The sequence below is a fragment of the Lycorma delicatula genome, chromosome 1, assembly GCF_047948215.1.
Source record: "Lycorma delicatula isolate Av1 chromosome 1, ASM4794821v1, whole genome shotgun sequence".
Taxonomy (NCBI): domain Eukaryota; kingdom Metazoa; phylum Arthropoda; class Insecta; order Hemiptera; family Fulgoridae; genus Lycorma; species Lycorma delicatula.
Window position 1 is genome coordinate 381,508,383 of NC_134455.1, and position 14,280 is coordinate 381,522,662.

The following is a 14,280-nucleotide window of genomic DNA, read 5'->3' on the forward strand; positions in this document are numbered from 1 at the left end:
CTCTAGATCAAATTAACCCCATCGTCTTATTAAAGAGTCATACATTTACTGAATTTATTACCAGATATTTTCACATCAAAACGTTTCATGCAGGTCCACAGTTATTGTTAAACACTATTCGTCAAAAATATTGGGTGATCAATGGCAGGAATTTAGCTAGTAAAATCTTCTGTCAACGCATCACATGCTTGAAGGTAAATCCAAAACATCGGACACAAGTCATTGGTGATTTACCAAGATCAAGAATTCAAACACCACCTCCTCCTTTCTATACCACCGGTGTACACTATTGTGGTCCATTTCATGTTAAATTAATTAAACAAAGAGGAGCTACACCAGTAAATTGTTATATTGCACTTTTCATTTGCTTTAGTACAAAGGCTTTACATTTAGAACTAGTAGAAGATCTTACTTCAGAGTCTTTCTTGGCAGCACTCAAATATTTATCTCAAGACGGGGGAAAGTCAAAGATATTTACTCGGATAACGGTACTAATTTTGTTGGTGCTCAGCGAGAACTGCTAGAACTAGCTGAGTTACAGAAGAATGAGGAATTCATGAGTTCTATCTTAACCTCTCTATCCCAAGAAGGGATAACGTGGCATTTCATACCAGCCATGGCTCCACATTTTGGAGGTTTATGGAAGTTGTCAGTCAAACTTTTCAAAACACACGTAAAACGTATCATGAAATGATACGTTTTACGTGCTACAAACTGAATACTGTTGTACTGTTTGTAATGTTTGTAATGTTAAATACTGTTTGTAATGTTACAAACTGAACGTAAGTTCAGTTTGTAACATTATCAACACAGGTAGAAGCATGAACAAACTCATGACCATTACTTCCTTTGTCAGATAACCCAACGGATCTTTCTTCTTTAACACCTTTTCACTTCTTAATCGGTGATGTACTCACAACTAAACCAGAACCTTTCGTATCTGATCTTCCAGCAAATAAGCTATCTCATTGGCAACAAATCCAACAGTTGTTGCAACATTTCTGGTCACGTTGGTCGCGAGACTATTTGAATATGGACTACAGGAGAGAAAAAAGTGGACAACTTCTTTACCTAATTTAAGCATTGGTGACATGATCATAGAGAATGGTCCGTATTGTAGAACTTCATCCACCAGAAGATAACAAGGTTCGAGTTGTCACTGTTAAAACTTCTAATGGTGTGTTAAAGAGAGCAATCAAAAAATTGTCTATTGCCACTTTTCCTCTAACAAAACATTAGGCATTAACTTGTTAATGTCATCATTATTATTTGCGTGTATTTATTATTATTTGTGTACATTTGTGTGGTGTTTTGAAGCTGCTTCTTCAAGGTGGGGAGCATGGATGAGATCGTGAAGTGCACTTTTTTGTTTAGTATTTACGGAATGGAAAGCAAGAATGGCGGGAGTTTCAATATTCTTCCTACAGATCGCAGAGCCTGGACAATGTCCCTTGCTGCTGTATCTTTCTATTATCGGGCGGATTTCATCGGTTATTTAATGGCGGTTATAAATTTTAAGTTTTATTTATGGACGGATTTGGTAATTTGCGTTCCTATCCATATGGCGTGCGTGAAATTTATTTACTGGTTCTGACCGTAAGAAACTAAGCTTGTGAGCCTAGTAATCCCGGCGTGATTCCTCTTCAGTCCATCTGCTGAAGTGCTTTCGGTACCAGCAACTATAGGATAGCAGGAGTGCCCCTAACGGAGCCCTAGTTATTTGAAGAGAGAAATGCGTTCCGTTCTCCGGAGGGAGTCGCATATGCTGACTACATGAAATTGTGGTCTTTTCGTGGGACGGTGTGGGGTGTTGTCTAGCTTTCTTATAGTTTTAACAAAATTTAATTACGAAAACGGTCACTTTCGCAGCCGGAATTTTCGCGCGGTTTCCATTTACAGGTTATGTGATATAGACCTCCTAAGCCTGTTTGTCATTTTTTGACTCTCGTACCGCCTCTTCATGGTGGTTCGTTTAATACGGCATGAGGCCGTTTTCTTATACCCTGTGAAGTACGGTCCTCTCGGCAGATGTCCCGGAGGTGGCCGTGTTCGGACACGGCCGCTCTCCCGAAGAGTCTGCGTGCCTGCGCCACCCTCACCTCGGATTTATTCTTTACATTCTGTTTGTTTACATTGAATGTGTTAAAACGTGTGTGGAACCAGCTGGACTACAACAATACGGGCATAATATGAACTCATTTACTTACAGTCCACTAAAAATTTGTGTTAAAAAAACAGAGCAAAAATTGTTTTATATGAAACAACATCAATCGAAGATATTTTTGTATTGATTTTGATTATAAATCACAAAATATTCTTTCATTAAATGTTTTAATGTTTTGTTACTATTTCGCCGCGATGACCTTATTGTAGTGATTTTTTAGCTATAGCTCCATTTATGAATCCGCAACTTATGGAACCAAAAGTGAATTTTCAAGAGGAACATTCGTCAATTTAAGAAAAAAAATCTTTACTCAATAGCACTTGCCCAGTATATTTTCGCAGTTTACGACGTTAATATTGGGTGTAGAAAGATTTTAATTATTTCAAAAGTTCCTAAAAATCGAGATTTATCATTGTTATGAATTTAATTTTTATATGATTATTCATTTAAAAAAACAAGAAATTTTAAAATCTTTAATAAATAATTTTAAATAATGATGGAAAACACATGTTTTTTTATTTGGCATATCGATAAATAATTAAACAATTAATCTTTTGGCTATTTCAGAAAAGAGATTGTGAAGCCGGATTTGTGCAATAGAAATGTGCGATTTACTGCCGCATGAGCAGTCACATCGAAAAAAGAAAAACATAAAAACCACCCTTTCAATAAAGAAACTTTTTGCTGAATTATATTTTTTTGTAAACTATTGGGTCCTTAATCTTGCATTTCGAAGAAATCAACTCCTTTTTATATATATATAGGTTTTTAAAAATCTTAACAAGTTTCTTTACGCACCCACATATATATATATATATATATATACACACACACACATTAAAATTTTATACCAAATCATATAATAAATTTCTGTTGTAAAACTAATACACCGACATATTATTTGGTTACGTTTACTCAAGATAGAAGTAAGTTCTTAACTCTTAGTGCACCGAAGCAATTACCGAAATGACTTGAAGTTTTATGAGAGGATAAAGATTAAATCTGTAATTTTACATAACTACTTATACAACCGAAGTTATATTTTGTAATTTTTTTCTTGTTATTTTTGTCACTGTGTGTATGAACAAAATAAAGGAGAAAAACCTCTATTTTACAAGGTTTTCTAAAAATTATTAAAGGAATTTCATGCCATTTTAACGAACTTAATAAATTATGGTGAATAATATAATTTTTCCAAAAATTTAGTTACAAGCAACTCAAATGCAGATCTTTTTTATCTGAGATAATAGCTACTTTCATTTTTTTTAAATTGTTATATCCGATATGCAAAACGATTTTTTATCTTTTTTATAAATTCAAATTTTGATTATGTTAATAATAACCAATTTAGTGATTTCAAATAACATATCCGACGTGTAAAGCTTTTATCAAAACTGTTATATGGTTCTATAAAAATAAAAAAACTTAAAAAATATATTAACATTTCTGGGAGAAATAAAAACCTAATCTTATCAAAAGGTTTAGAAGAAGTACATGCTTCACATCCAACCACCTGACCAATTTCAATATAATTAATGAAAAGTATTGTCGTGTATGAACTTGATACTTTTCTAGTGGAGTGATAAAATCTAAATTTCATCAAAGCCGTTTGGGTCCCTTATTTTCTTTCCTAATTACTTAAATAACATGTTTAATATTGAGAAAAATATTTTAATATTAATGAGCAGTTTACTGGTAAATTGAGTTAAATTGAGGTTTAAGGTAGGAGTTCAGTTACACTAATATGGCTTGCTAATATAATTGATGATCAATAGACCTTTATTTCTACCAGATTGGAAGCGTATCCGGTTTCATCTGTTTTGTTCAATACATATGAATTAAAACCATTAGTGATTCCACCAATAAATGGAGCCTTTTTGAGGCTATATATATATATTTTATTTGTAAAAAGTAAGTCTAAGACTTTGCAGTAAATCTCACGTAGCTTTTTGTTACACTACCTTGTACGAAATAAAGTATAAATCATTACATCTACTAACTATTTTTAAAATCCATATCTTTCAAACAATGATAATTACAGGGCTATTTTTACCTATTGTTCAATTTTTTTTATTTATTTGAAGAGGTGTGGAAGATTTTAACGAACATTGTAGAAAAAAGTTGACAACAAAGTTGTAATGCTTTTTTGGCACAAGTTATTTATCTTACACTAGCTCCCAGTCGCAGCTTTGCTCGTGCTATATGGTTACTTGCGTTTCCCGTGGTGGTCAATCTTTTTATTTTATATTTATTAGTCAAGTAACCGGAGGCAGGTGCAGTCAGTCACACATACAGTAACGGTGGCATTTCGCATTTCCCGTTCTCAGTTGTTTCAGTCGAGCGGGATTGATCGGTGCGTATTCGGTCGCTTTTTAAACGTATTTCCCGTTGCTCAGTTGTTTCATTCCAACGGGATTGGGCTGTGTGTATTCGGTCCCTTTCCAATCTTGACTGTCTTTCGTCTTCAGTCTTTGCCACACGAACAGTTTTCATCATACGTGTTTTTTTTTTTTATATGTATTTCTCCCGATCGAAGAATGTCTTTTAGGTATGGTATAATGTTTTGAAAACAGATCACAGAATTTAAAAGAATGCAGTTGAATATTTTGCACACTTTAAATTAGTAACGGACACATGATAAACAAAAGCAGCTATTTATTTATGTTTTTAAACAGCTGTAAAAAATCGTAAATGAATGAATCGTAAAAATTACATATGCATGTGCGCTAAATCAATTGAAACTTAGGAATAACTGTACGTTAAAACTTCAGCCCTTTTAAAAATTAATCAATTCAAAAAAATTTTAGCTAAAAATTAAATTTTTCTTGAAAAACAAAGTCATTTTGAAAATTAAATAAGCTTTAAGGAAGAAATAAAGTGTTTTAAATTTCTTTGTTAAATTTTGTTATGTCAGAGGTCCAAAAAATATATATATATATATATATTGGAAAAATAATAATTAATGAAAAAAGTTATATATATATATATATATCTTTTATTTATTTTTTTTGCTCAATAAAAATTATAATTACAATCGGCTCTCCTGCGATGCCGAAAGTAAGTTTCCTGACAAAAGCATGTGATAACAAAGTCCCTAAGGAACCCCCAAAATAAATAATACACAACAAACAGTTGGAAGCAAACGTAAAGTCAAATATCAAAATTTCAAGCTCGGTCATAAATCACAAACCAATAATTTCAGCACGATATAATCTACAAAACAAACATTAATAACAAATAAAAAATAAAAAAAGAGAGAAGTAACAAGAAATTAGATACGACACCACTAAACTTGACGGTGTTAGACTCCAAACTGTTACGCAGACCCTAAGGCGAGTAGTACATGAGTTATATATGAATAAAAGTTATATATGAATCCTTTTTTTTAGGGTTTTGGCAATTTATGATGACATTGTATTGCAAAATAATCATTTTATGTTTAAATAAATCAAAAAACTTTTAATATATTCGTATTTTTTTATTTTTTTCTGAACTACTATCTCTAGAATCACTTAAGAATTATTTTAATGATTTTTCTTCGTTAAGAGGAAAAATAAAGAAGAGAAGTTAAGTGGAAGATATTAAAAGATGTCACTGAAAAATATTCACTAAATAAAATACTACCCAAAATTTATTTTTTGTTGACGGCGGTAAATTACGATGAAATTTTTTGTACTATTATTAAAAGTTTCAATAAATCAAAAATTAAAAAAATCGATACTTTTTAACTTCGATCGGATTTTTCAGTATTGAAGTAGTTTTTTTGTTACTTCCTCTACTACTGTGCCTAAGTGCCTAGGAAGGCTAAAAAAAAACTCTGTTTAAAAATATTCAATAAATAAGAATATAAATTTTTTTATTTCTCGGGAAGATGGGAAATTTTTGGGGAATTTGTTTTTTTTTAAATGATAAGATTAGAATGAACGCATATACTGAGATTAATATAAAGTGCAGTTATGTTTACAAAATTTTAGGTGAATTGACCCCATAAACTATTTACCTTGGAGATATTGACCACAGATTTTTAACAAAATATTACCCCATATACATAATTTCATTAAAATCGCTTTATTCAGTAAAATGTTATTAAGCTTTAAACATACTAATACGCGCACATATGTACGTATATTACCTTCAACGTTTTACCATACTTTCCTTCTTGCAACAAAGCTCTAGAACTATGATGCCTGGAAAGTTAAAATATAAACTATGATATTTAAATGTTAACTATATCACAAAATAAATAAATATATTTTTCTAATTGCTACATTAAGCACTTTATGCTAGGAGAATTTTCATTTAAATCATCCTTAATACCATTAACCTGGATTTAACAAGGATTCCCTTATTTCTGTAGATTTTTTGGACCAGTTTTCTTTGAAGCTTAAAATTCAGCTTAGATGTGGACATTCCAATTTTTCATAAAATTGAAAATAATTCTCAGGTTTTCCATTTCAAAAACGCCTAAAAGATGTATAAATTATTTTATATTTCATAAACAAATTACCCATACTGCTTGTTAGTAACATTATTGTATAAAAATTTTTAATCAAAGGTAGAATTTAATCTTTATTCTCTTATACAAGCACGCGTAACTGAATAAAAATCCAATATGTAATAAAAATGTAAAATACTTTGCAATACAATTACGGTATTAAAAAATCTTATGTTCAATAGTAATAGTAACCAAAACCAAATAGGTGCTTATCTTTTCATTTCCTAAATTAATTAAACAGAATTTTTACTTCCGAAATTTTTGAAAAAATTACTTAGGAAATTGATATGAGTCTTCAATAAATTAGAAAACAATACCTATACAATCAGTAGTATATTTTTCTTAAGTGTACAGAAAATGAATATAAATTAATCTCCATTATATGAACGTGGTGTCCTACCCCACCAGTGCGCAAAAATAAAAATATATAGATAATAAATAAATATTAGAAATAAATAACAATAAATTGAAATAACTTGCAACGATTATTACAACTTTTTTTTTTTTGCGCAATAACAATTATAAATACAATCGGCTCTCCTGCGGAGCCATAAGTAAGTTTCCTGACAAAAGCACGTGATAAGAAGGTCCTTAAGGAACCCCCAAAATAAATTAAACACAATAAACAGTTGTATTTAAACTTAGTCAAAAATGAAATTTCAAGCTCAGCCATAAATCACAAACCAATAATTTCAGAACCATACAGTCCACAAAACAAACATTAATAATAAGTAAAAAAGAAAAAGAAAGAGAAGTAACAAGAAATTAGATACAACACCACTAAACTTGACGGTGTTAGATTCCAAACTGTTACGCAGACCCTAAGTCGAGTCATGGGTTCGTTTCAACCGTTGGACGTTTCTGCTGTTATCGAGTAGATTACTTGCAAAGTGGTTTAAATGATTCTCAAGCCTCTGCAGTTATTTGACATTGCGCTGTCATGCAATCTCACGAACCGATGGAAGCTCCAGATAATAGTGAATCTCATAATTCCGCGTGAACCACGGAGCTTCGGCAACTACCCTCGCTACTTTGTTCTTAAATCGTAGTATAATTTCTACATTACTAGTACTAGCCATTCCCCACAATTCCACACCGTACGTCCATATTAGGCGCAGGATAGTCTTGTAAATTAAGATTTTGTTTGATAACGTGAGGCCTGAGTTCCTCTGCAGCAGCCAATGAAGTTCCCTATACCTTGCGTTTAGCTGTTTTCACTTCATCCTCACGTGACACTTCCAGGTCAAACGCCGATCAAGGTGAACTCCCAGATTCCGCACAGTCTCCATTTGCGGGATCAAAACACCATCGAAGTACACACCGGGACAGTCACTTCTCCGCTTGGCAAATGTGACGTGCCTCGATTTACCCTGATGTACCTTAATCCTCCACTTTTTCTGCCACACACACATACACACACACACACACACACACATGATCTAGCACCATTTGTATCGTCTGCGAGGCTAGGCCAGGGTTTTCGTTAACGGCCAGGATAGCAGTGTCATCAGTGCACGTGGCGACGATGCAATGATCTAGGACCGGAATGTCCACAGCGAATATGGAATACAATACAGGGCCCAGTTATTATTACAACTAAAAAAACATATTTACGTGTATAATGTATACAACGTATACGTATTTTATTATCAAGCATTTAAAAACATATTATTATGTACCTGTCACCTTTGTGTGTAATTGAGGTAAATTCTGTAGTTCAGTTTATGGACGCATCCCTCGATTTAATAGGTATTGTATTCTGCTTTGTCGGACAGTCATATAGGCATACAAAAATAAGAACAATAGAATATTGTGATCAATGGCTATTGAACATTAAACAGAGCAATATATACTAAGTGAAATGGTAATTGACTATAGCTAATTTAATTACATTCAAATAATTTATAATTACAGCTCTAGAAACATTTAGTAAAATTATAATATTTATTGGCACATGTAATTTTAAAATTCTGAATAACTTTTTTTCTTTTTTCTTCCTGCCTTCCGGACCGGACTCGTATTTAAGCATAAACACAATCCTGGGAGGTGCCATCGCCACTAGCCAACGGGAAGGAGCAGCGCCAGGCCCGGCTATGCCGTTCTCAGCGGCCCAATACAGTAGCCAAGACTCGGTATTTTTTGTAACTGTGATTAGTTTTCATAAATTTGCTGGATTATGAATATTATTATTTGGAATTGTTAGGTTTGAAAGAATAAGTTTTTATTAAAAGAACATAAAATTAATGAAAAATGCTACCAAAATACATAATAACGTTGTGTTACGTTATCAATTCAAGTAATCCTTGAATTGACGTAATTTCTCGGAAGTTGCGTTCTCTAGAAATATCCCGAGTACGAGTAGTATAATAGTACAAAAAACCGGTGATATTTTCTTTTATTCAGAAATTTATTTATTTTTTATTAATATTAGATTTCAGTTACATAAAAATACGTATGGTATTATTATTATTTTTAACGGCTGAGTTTTGTTTTATAATTTTTTATTCACATTAAAAATATAATTTTCATAGTTAAACGTTCCAACATAAAAGAACTGTAATCTACATTAAACTTCACTTTTCGTTGTTTGAAACTGATTACATTTTGTAAAAAAAAGAAGTATATATAAAGCTAATAAAATGATTTAGACGTATCCACTTTCCATGGATACAACTAAATCTACAAACTTTTTTATAAATATAGTGGTAAATTATGAAACATATTTCATTAATTCACGGTTTACTTTGTACTGATTGTTCTAATCTAAGCTACAGACTACCTGATTACTACGCATAATTCCAATTCATTTAAATTCTTCTTCATGCATTTGTTTGTTGTTAATTTTGTACAAGTTGCAATTCAATATCAGGAGACTTACATTCTTAAAATCTCTCTCCATAAATTTTTGTAGAAGTTGATTGATTTTCGTTATCAATGAAAAATAACCGTTGGGTTTATTATTCAGTCAACATGAACATCATCTTCTTAATGATTTCCAAACATACTTTTACCCAATGAACAGTTTTACTTCAACTAAATTAGGAATTTTATTATTCAATCTGTATTATTGTAATTCTTTTGGTATTAGGTAATATATACATATTTTTGAACACAGTTATTTCCAATTACCAAATATCCGAAAATCCAAAGCAGATGCAATTTTTTGAGGAGGGAAGAATTTTTTGATTTACTGTTTGTAACAGCTACGTGTTTGGATGAAGAAGGAAGCTACGTGTTTGGAAGGAGAAAGGGGGAAATGAAAGGGGAAGGGAAAGGTTACATTTTGTGAACGTTCGTAATGTTAATTTTGTTAATGTTTTATCCAACTTTCAATTGTGTTCATTTAACCTATATATATATACTCAGGAGGAAAAAAAGGAAATATGGCCCACACCAATAAAGAAAACGCTGAAATTTTGGCAGAAACCTTCAATAGACTCCTCAACTGTGACGACCCCCCAGAGCTTTTTGAGATTGACACTGAAACTCCAGTTAAAACTTCGCCGGTAAATATCAACCCGCCAACAATTCACGAAGTTCTCGCAGCCTTAAATGAAATAAAAAACTACAAAGCAAGCGGAGAAGACCAGCTTTTGGCAGAACTCTGGAAACACTCATCAGTTTGTTCAGTCAAAACTTCCCTACATCTATGCCTCGTGAAAAAATGGAACGAAGATAAACTTCCAGAACGCAGGACCACAGCCCTCATTCATCATTACATAAAAAAGGGGATAAAACTAATCCGGAAAACTACAGAGGGATATCTCTGCTGGATTTCACATACAAAATCCTGTCGAGTATCATATACAACCGATGCAAAGACCAACTTGAACTGGAACTTGGGGAATACCAAGGGGAATGTAGGCCATGGACAGGTTGCCCGGAGCAAACAATATCCCTAAAATTTATGATGGACTTATATAAAAGACAGAAAAAAAACAACTAATAATCACCTTCGACTTTAAAAGGGCCTTTGATTGTATACACCGACCATCCATGCTGAATATTCTGAGAAACCTGGGCCTTCTCCCTAAACTCGTAAACATGATAAAATTAACTTTAACCAATACCCAGTCCAGAGTGAAATTCAGAGGTGAACTCTCTTAACCGTTCTACATAAAAACTATATTGAGGCAAGGAGACGGCCTCTCACCATTCCTTTTTAACTGCGCCCTCGAATTTGTCATGAGAAAATGGTATGAAATAAATCCCAAAAATATAAAAATGGGTACTATGAAAAACTCCAACACACTAAATTCCTTGGGATTTGCAGATGACCTCAATCTTTTAGCAAATAATATTCAAGAAGCCAAAACACAAATCATGAGCCTTCAAAACCTAGCACAAAAGATAGGGCTTCATATCTCTTTCGAAAAAAACTAAACTAATGGCCATAGATCCTCTGGTAATAGAGCACATTACGGTGAACAATCAGAGAATTAAAATAGTAAAACAATTTAAATATCTAAGGGAAATAATAACTTAAATGAAATTTAAATGAAAAAGTGACATGGCAAAACAGGACAAATAAAATGATTAAATCCCAAAAATTAACTCGGTCAACATATAACAAAAAATGCCTTTCTGCTAAAACAAAACTTAAACATTATAAAACACTAATTCAGCCAGAAGTCACCTACGGAAGCGAGACCCTTTTCAAAATCACTCAGAAAAACCGAATTGATAAAATTCTGAAAATAGAGAGGAGAATTGTCAGAACGTGTATCAATAAAATACACCAAAAAGAAGGCCGATGGTGGATTGTGCCAAATGAGGTGGTGCATTGAGAAATAGAGCCTGTTACTGATACTATGCGGAAAAAAAGAATCTCTTTCTTTGGTCATCTCATAAGGACACCGGAAACAAGACTGTCAAGAAATATCGTTGAAAAGCCCTGGTTCCAAAAGCTAGTAGGATGGATCAAAGAAATTAGAGAAGATATGAAAGAATTGGGAATTTCCCTGACCGACCTACAGAATAAAACTGGAAAAATTACAAAGCTAAAAGACAAAAACATTAGATTTAAACAAAAAACAGACAAACGACAAAATACAACGAAGAGGGTTTTTACGGATGAAGAAAAGAAAGAATGATCTGAACGGATGAAGAAATACTGGGCAGCTCGGAAGAGTAAAATAACACGCTTTTCTCAGAAAAGATCCAACTAAAATTGACTTAAGTGGTCCCATGTTGGCCATAAAAAAGAAATAATAATATATTTACTCAAATCTAGCAATACCGAAGCATTCTGTTGCTTGCTAAATTCTATTTTTTTTAATCTCAACGTATTTATGATATACCTCAACTTGCATTCTCATCTATTTATTTTACATATTCCAATCTTGGTCTTTGTCTATAATTGTTTCCTTTAATCACCCGATTAACTAAACCTGGATGACTTAATACATATGGATTACTGTCCTAGTTATTGTTTATAAGATTCGGCCAAAGGTTTCTGATATTATATTTACAAATTTTTAATTTCGACTATCGACCCTCCTAATTTTCTGTATTTTCAATAGTGTAATTAAATTAGTTAGTCCTAGTTTCTTTTAGGTGGCAACTTTTTTTTTTAATTCTGAGGAAATATCTCCAGTTTTTCTTGTATTTTGCACACTAATTTATTCAGTATCGTTTGTATCCTAAGGCTCTAGTTATTCGGATGGTATGTAATGAATTTGCAATATTGTACTCGTTTTTAAACGTCCGGACTTCTTTTAAATCCAAAATGCAATATACAGTGTCCTCTGTAACCATTATCCCTCTCTTCCTCTCCTCTAGTATTTTATTAAATATCTTTCTTTTCTTTACACAAATTATGTGTTTCTTTCACCTGTTAACAGTTTTATCACTCTTTAAGAATTGGAACCTCTTTCCTAAGTCAGAGATTATATATTAGTATCGGAGGTTTCATTCGAACCTCTGACACCAGTATATTTTAAGTTATTTTCTCTACACGTTCCTCTTATTTTCCTATATCTATATGTATATTCCAATTTTTTCTTTACCTCGTTATTTCGTTCCTTCTACTAGTCCTTCTTTGCTACTTTACATCTCATTAAAATAATAATAATAGTAACTGTGTTTTAAAATTAAAATGGATAATTTAATAAAAAGTAAATAAAAACGGATGTATAGAATCCTACCGCCGTCTTCTTAGTTTTGCTGTTTCAATTGAGAAGTTATAATTAATTTTTTAGTTTTTGAAATAATACACACTCAAGACAAATTGAAAACTCACTTATGTGGTAGTGTTCATCAATCATTGAACATTTCATATATTACCACCTCTGGACTACAACAAATAAATTAACTGTTTTATGCAGCTGCTTTATTAGATATGCATTGAGGAGGTATACTGGCCAGCAACCGTTTAACCACACCTATTAGTTTAACCGACATGTATTATAATGGAACGTTGAAATAATTTCAAACTACATTGTCCAATTTCGATATTAGTAACTAGTAGTTATTAATATCTTCTATGTTTTTAAGATGAAAAAATTTATATACATAATTTATAAAGATACGAATTTTGAACTCTTATTAATTTACAAAAGGACTTGGAAATCATCTGGAAATGAAAAATATTTAAAACAATGACCATATAATTAAAGAAAAAAAAACAATAAATTTAAATCCAAACTTTTAGAAGTTAAGACGATACATTGTATAAAATAAGAGTATATTATCAAAATGTTAAAATTCTAAAATAAGTTTAAATCTTTGAATAAAACTATTAGTAAGTTTTCTTATAGTAGTGCGATAAAACTATGAGCGTTGGATTCAGAAGTAATAACATGAAATAGAATATATGATAAGGTTACATTTATAAGAGAATCTGTGTTCATAAAACTGGTTCAGTTGGATACTGAATAAGGAGCCAGTTAAAGTCGTAAATTTAGTAACTGTCACATTTTGTGGTACTATAATATGTAGGTTTAGAAAGGTAGTGGAGGGGTGAAATTGTAGGTAGAGAGAAAGTGTATAGAAATGGTATTGGTCGTTAGGGAGGAGGTAGGCCGTTATAAACGTATACTGTAATGGCAGTTGCATAGTTACAAATATTTCATCTAACCAAGAATCTATTTCTCTTCCCCAAACATTTCCCACTAGCAACCAAATATTTTGTAGCCAACTATTCAATGTAGTTGGCTATAGGTTATTGGAAGTTTTGTTGATAAATTCTCTCTCAACTGTACTTTGCACTTTCCATATTCTAAGTTATTTGAAAATGTAAATGTGGATATAAAAAAAAAAAAACCTTATAATATTGATTTATATTATATTGCAAATATCTTGAGTACGTTACCACTTTTTTTTTATCCTTTCCGTATTTCTGGGTGAAAAAAAGATTAAATTGTAGTGGGGATATTAAATTGGTGATGCCAATCAAATATCCCGCTAACACTCATTTCTATAAATTTATTTATAAAAATTCGGCTAGTAATTCTAGCCGAGAATAAAAAGGGTTTAGAAGAAACAATGAACGGCATAGATGAAGTCCTACGCAAGAACTATCGCATGAAAATAAACAAGAACAAAACAAATTAATGAAATGTAGTAGAATAAACAAAGATGGACCGCTGAATGTGAAAATAGGAGGAGAAATGATTATGGA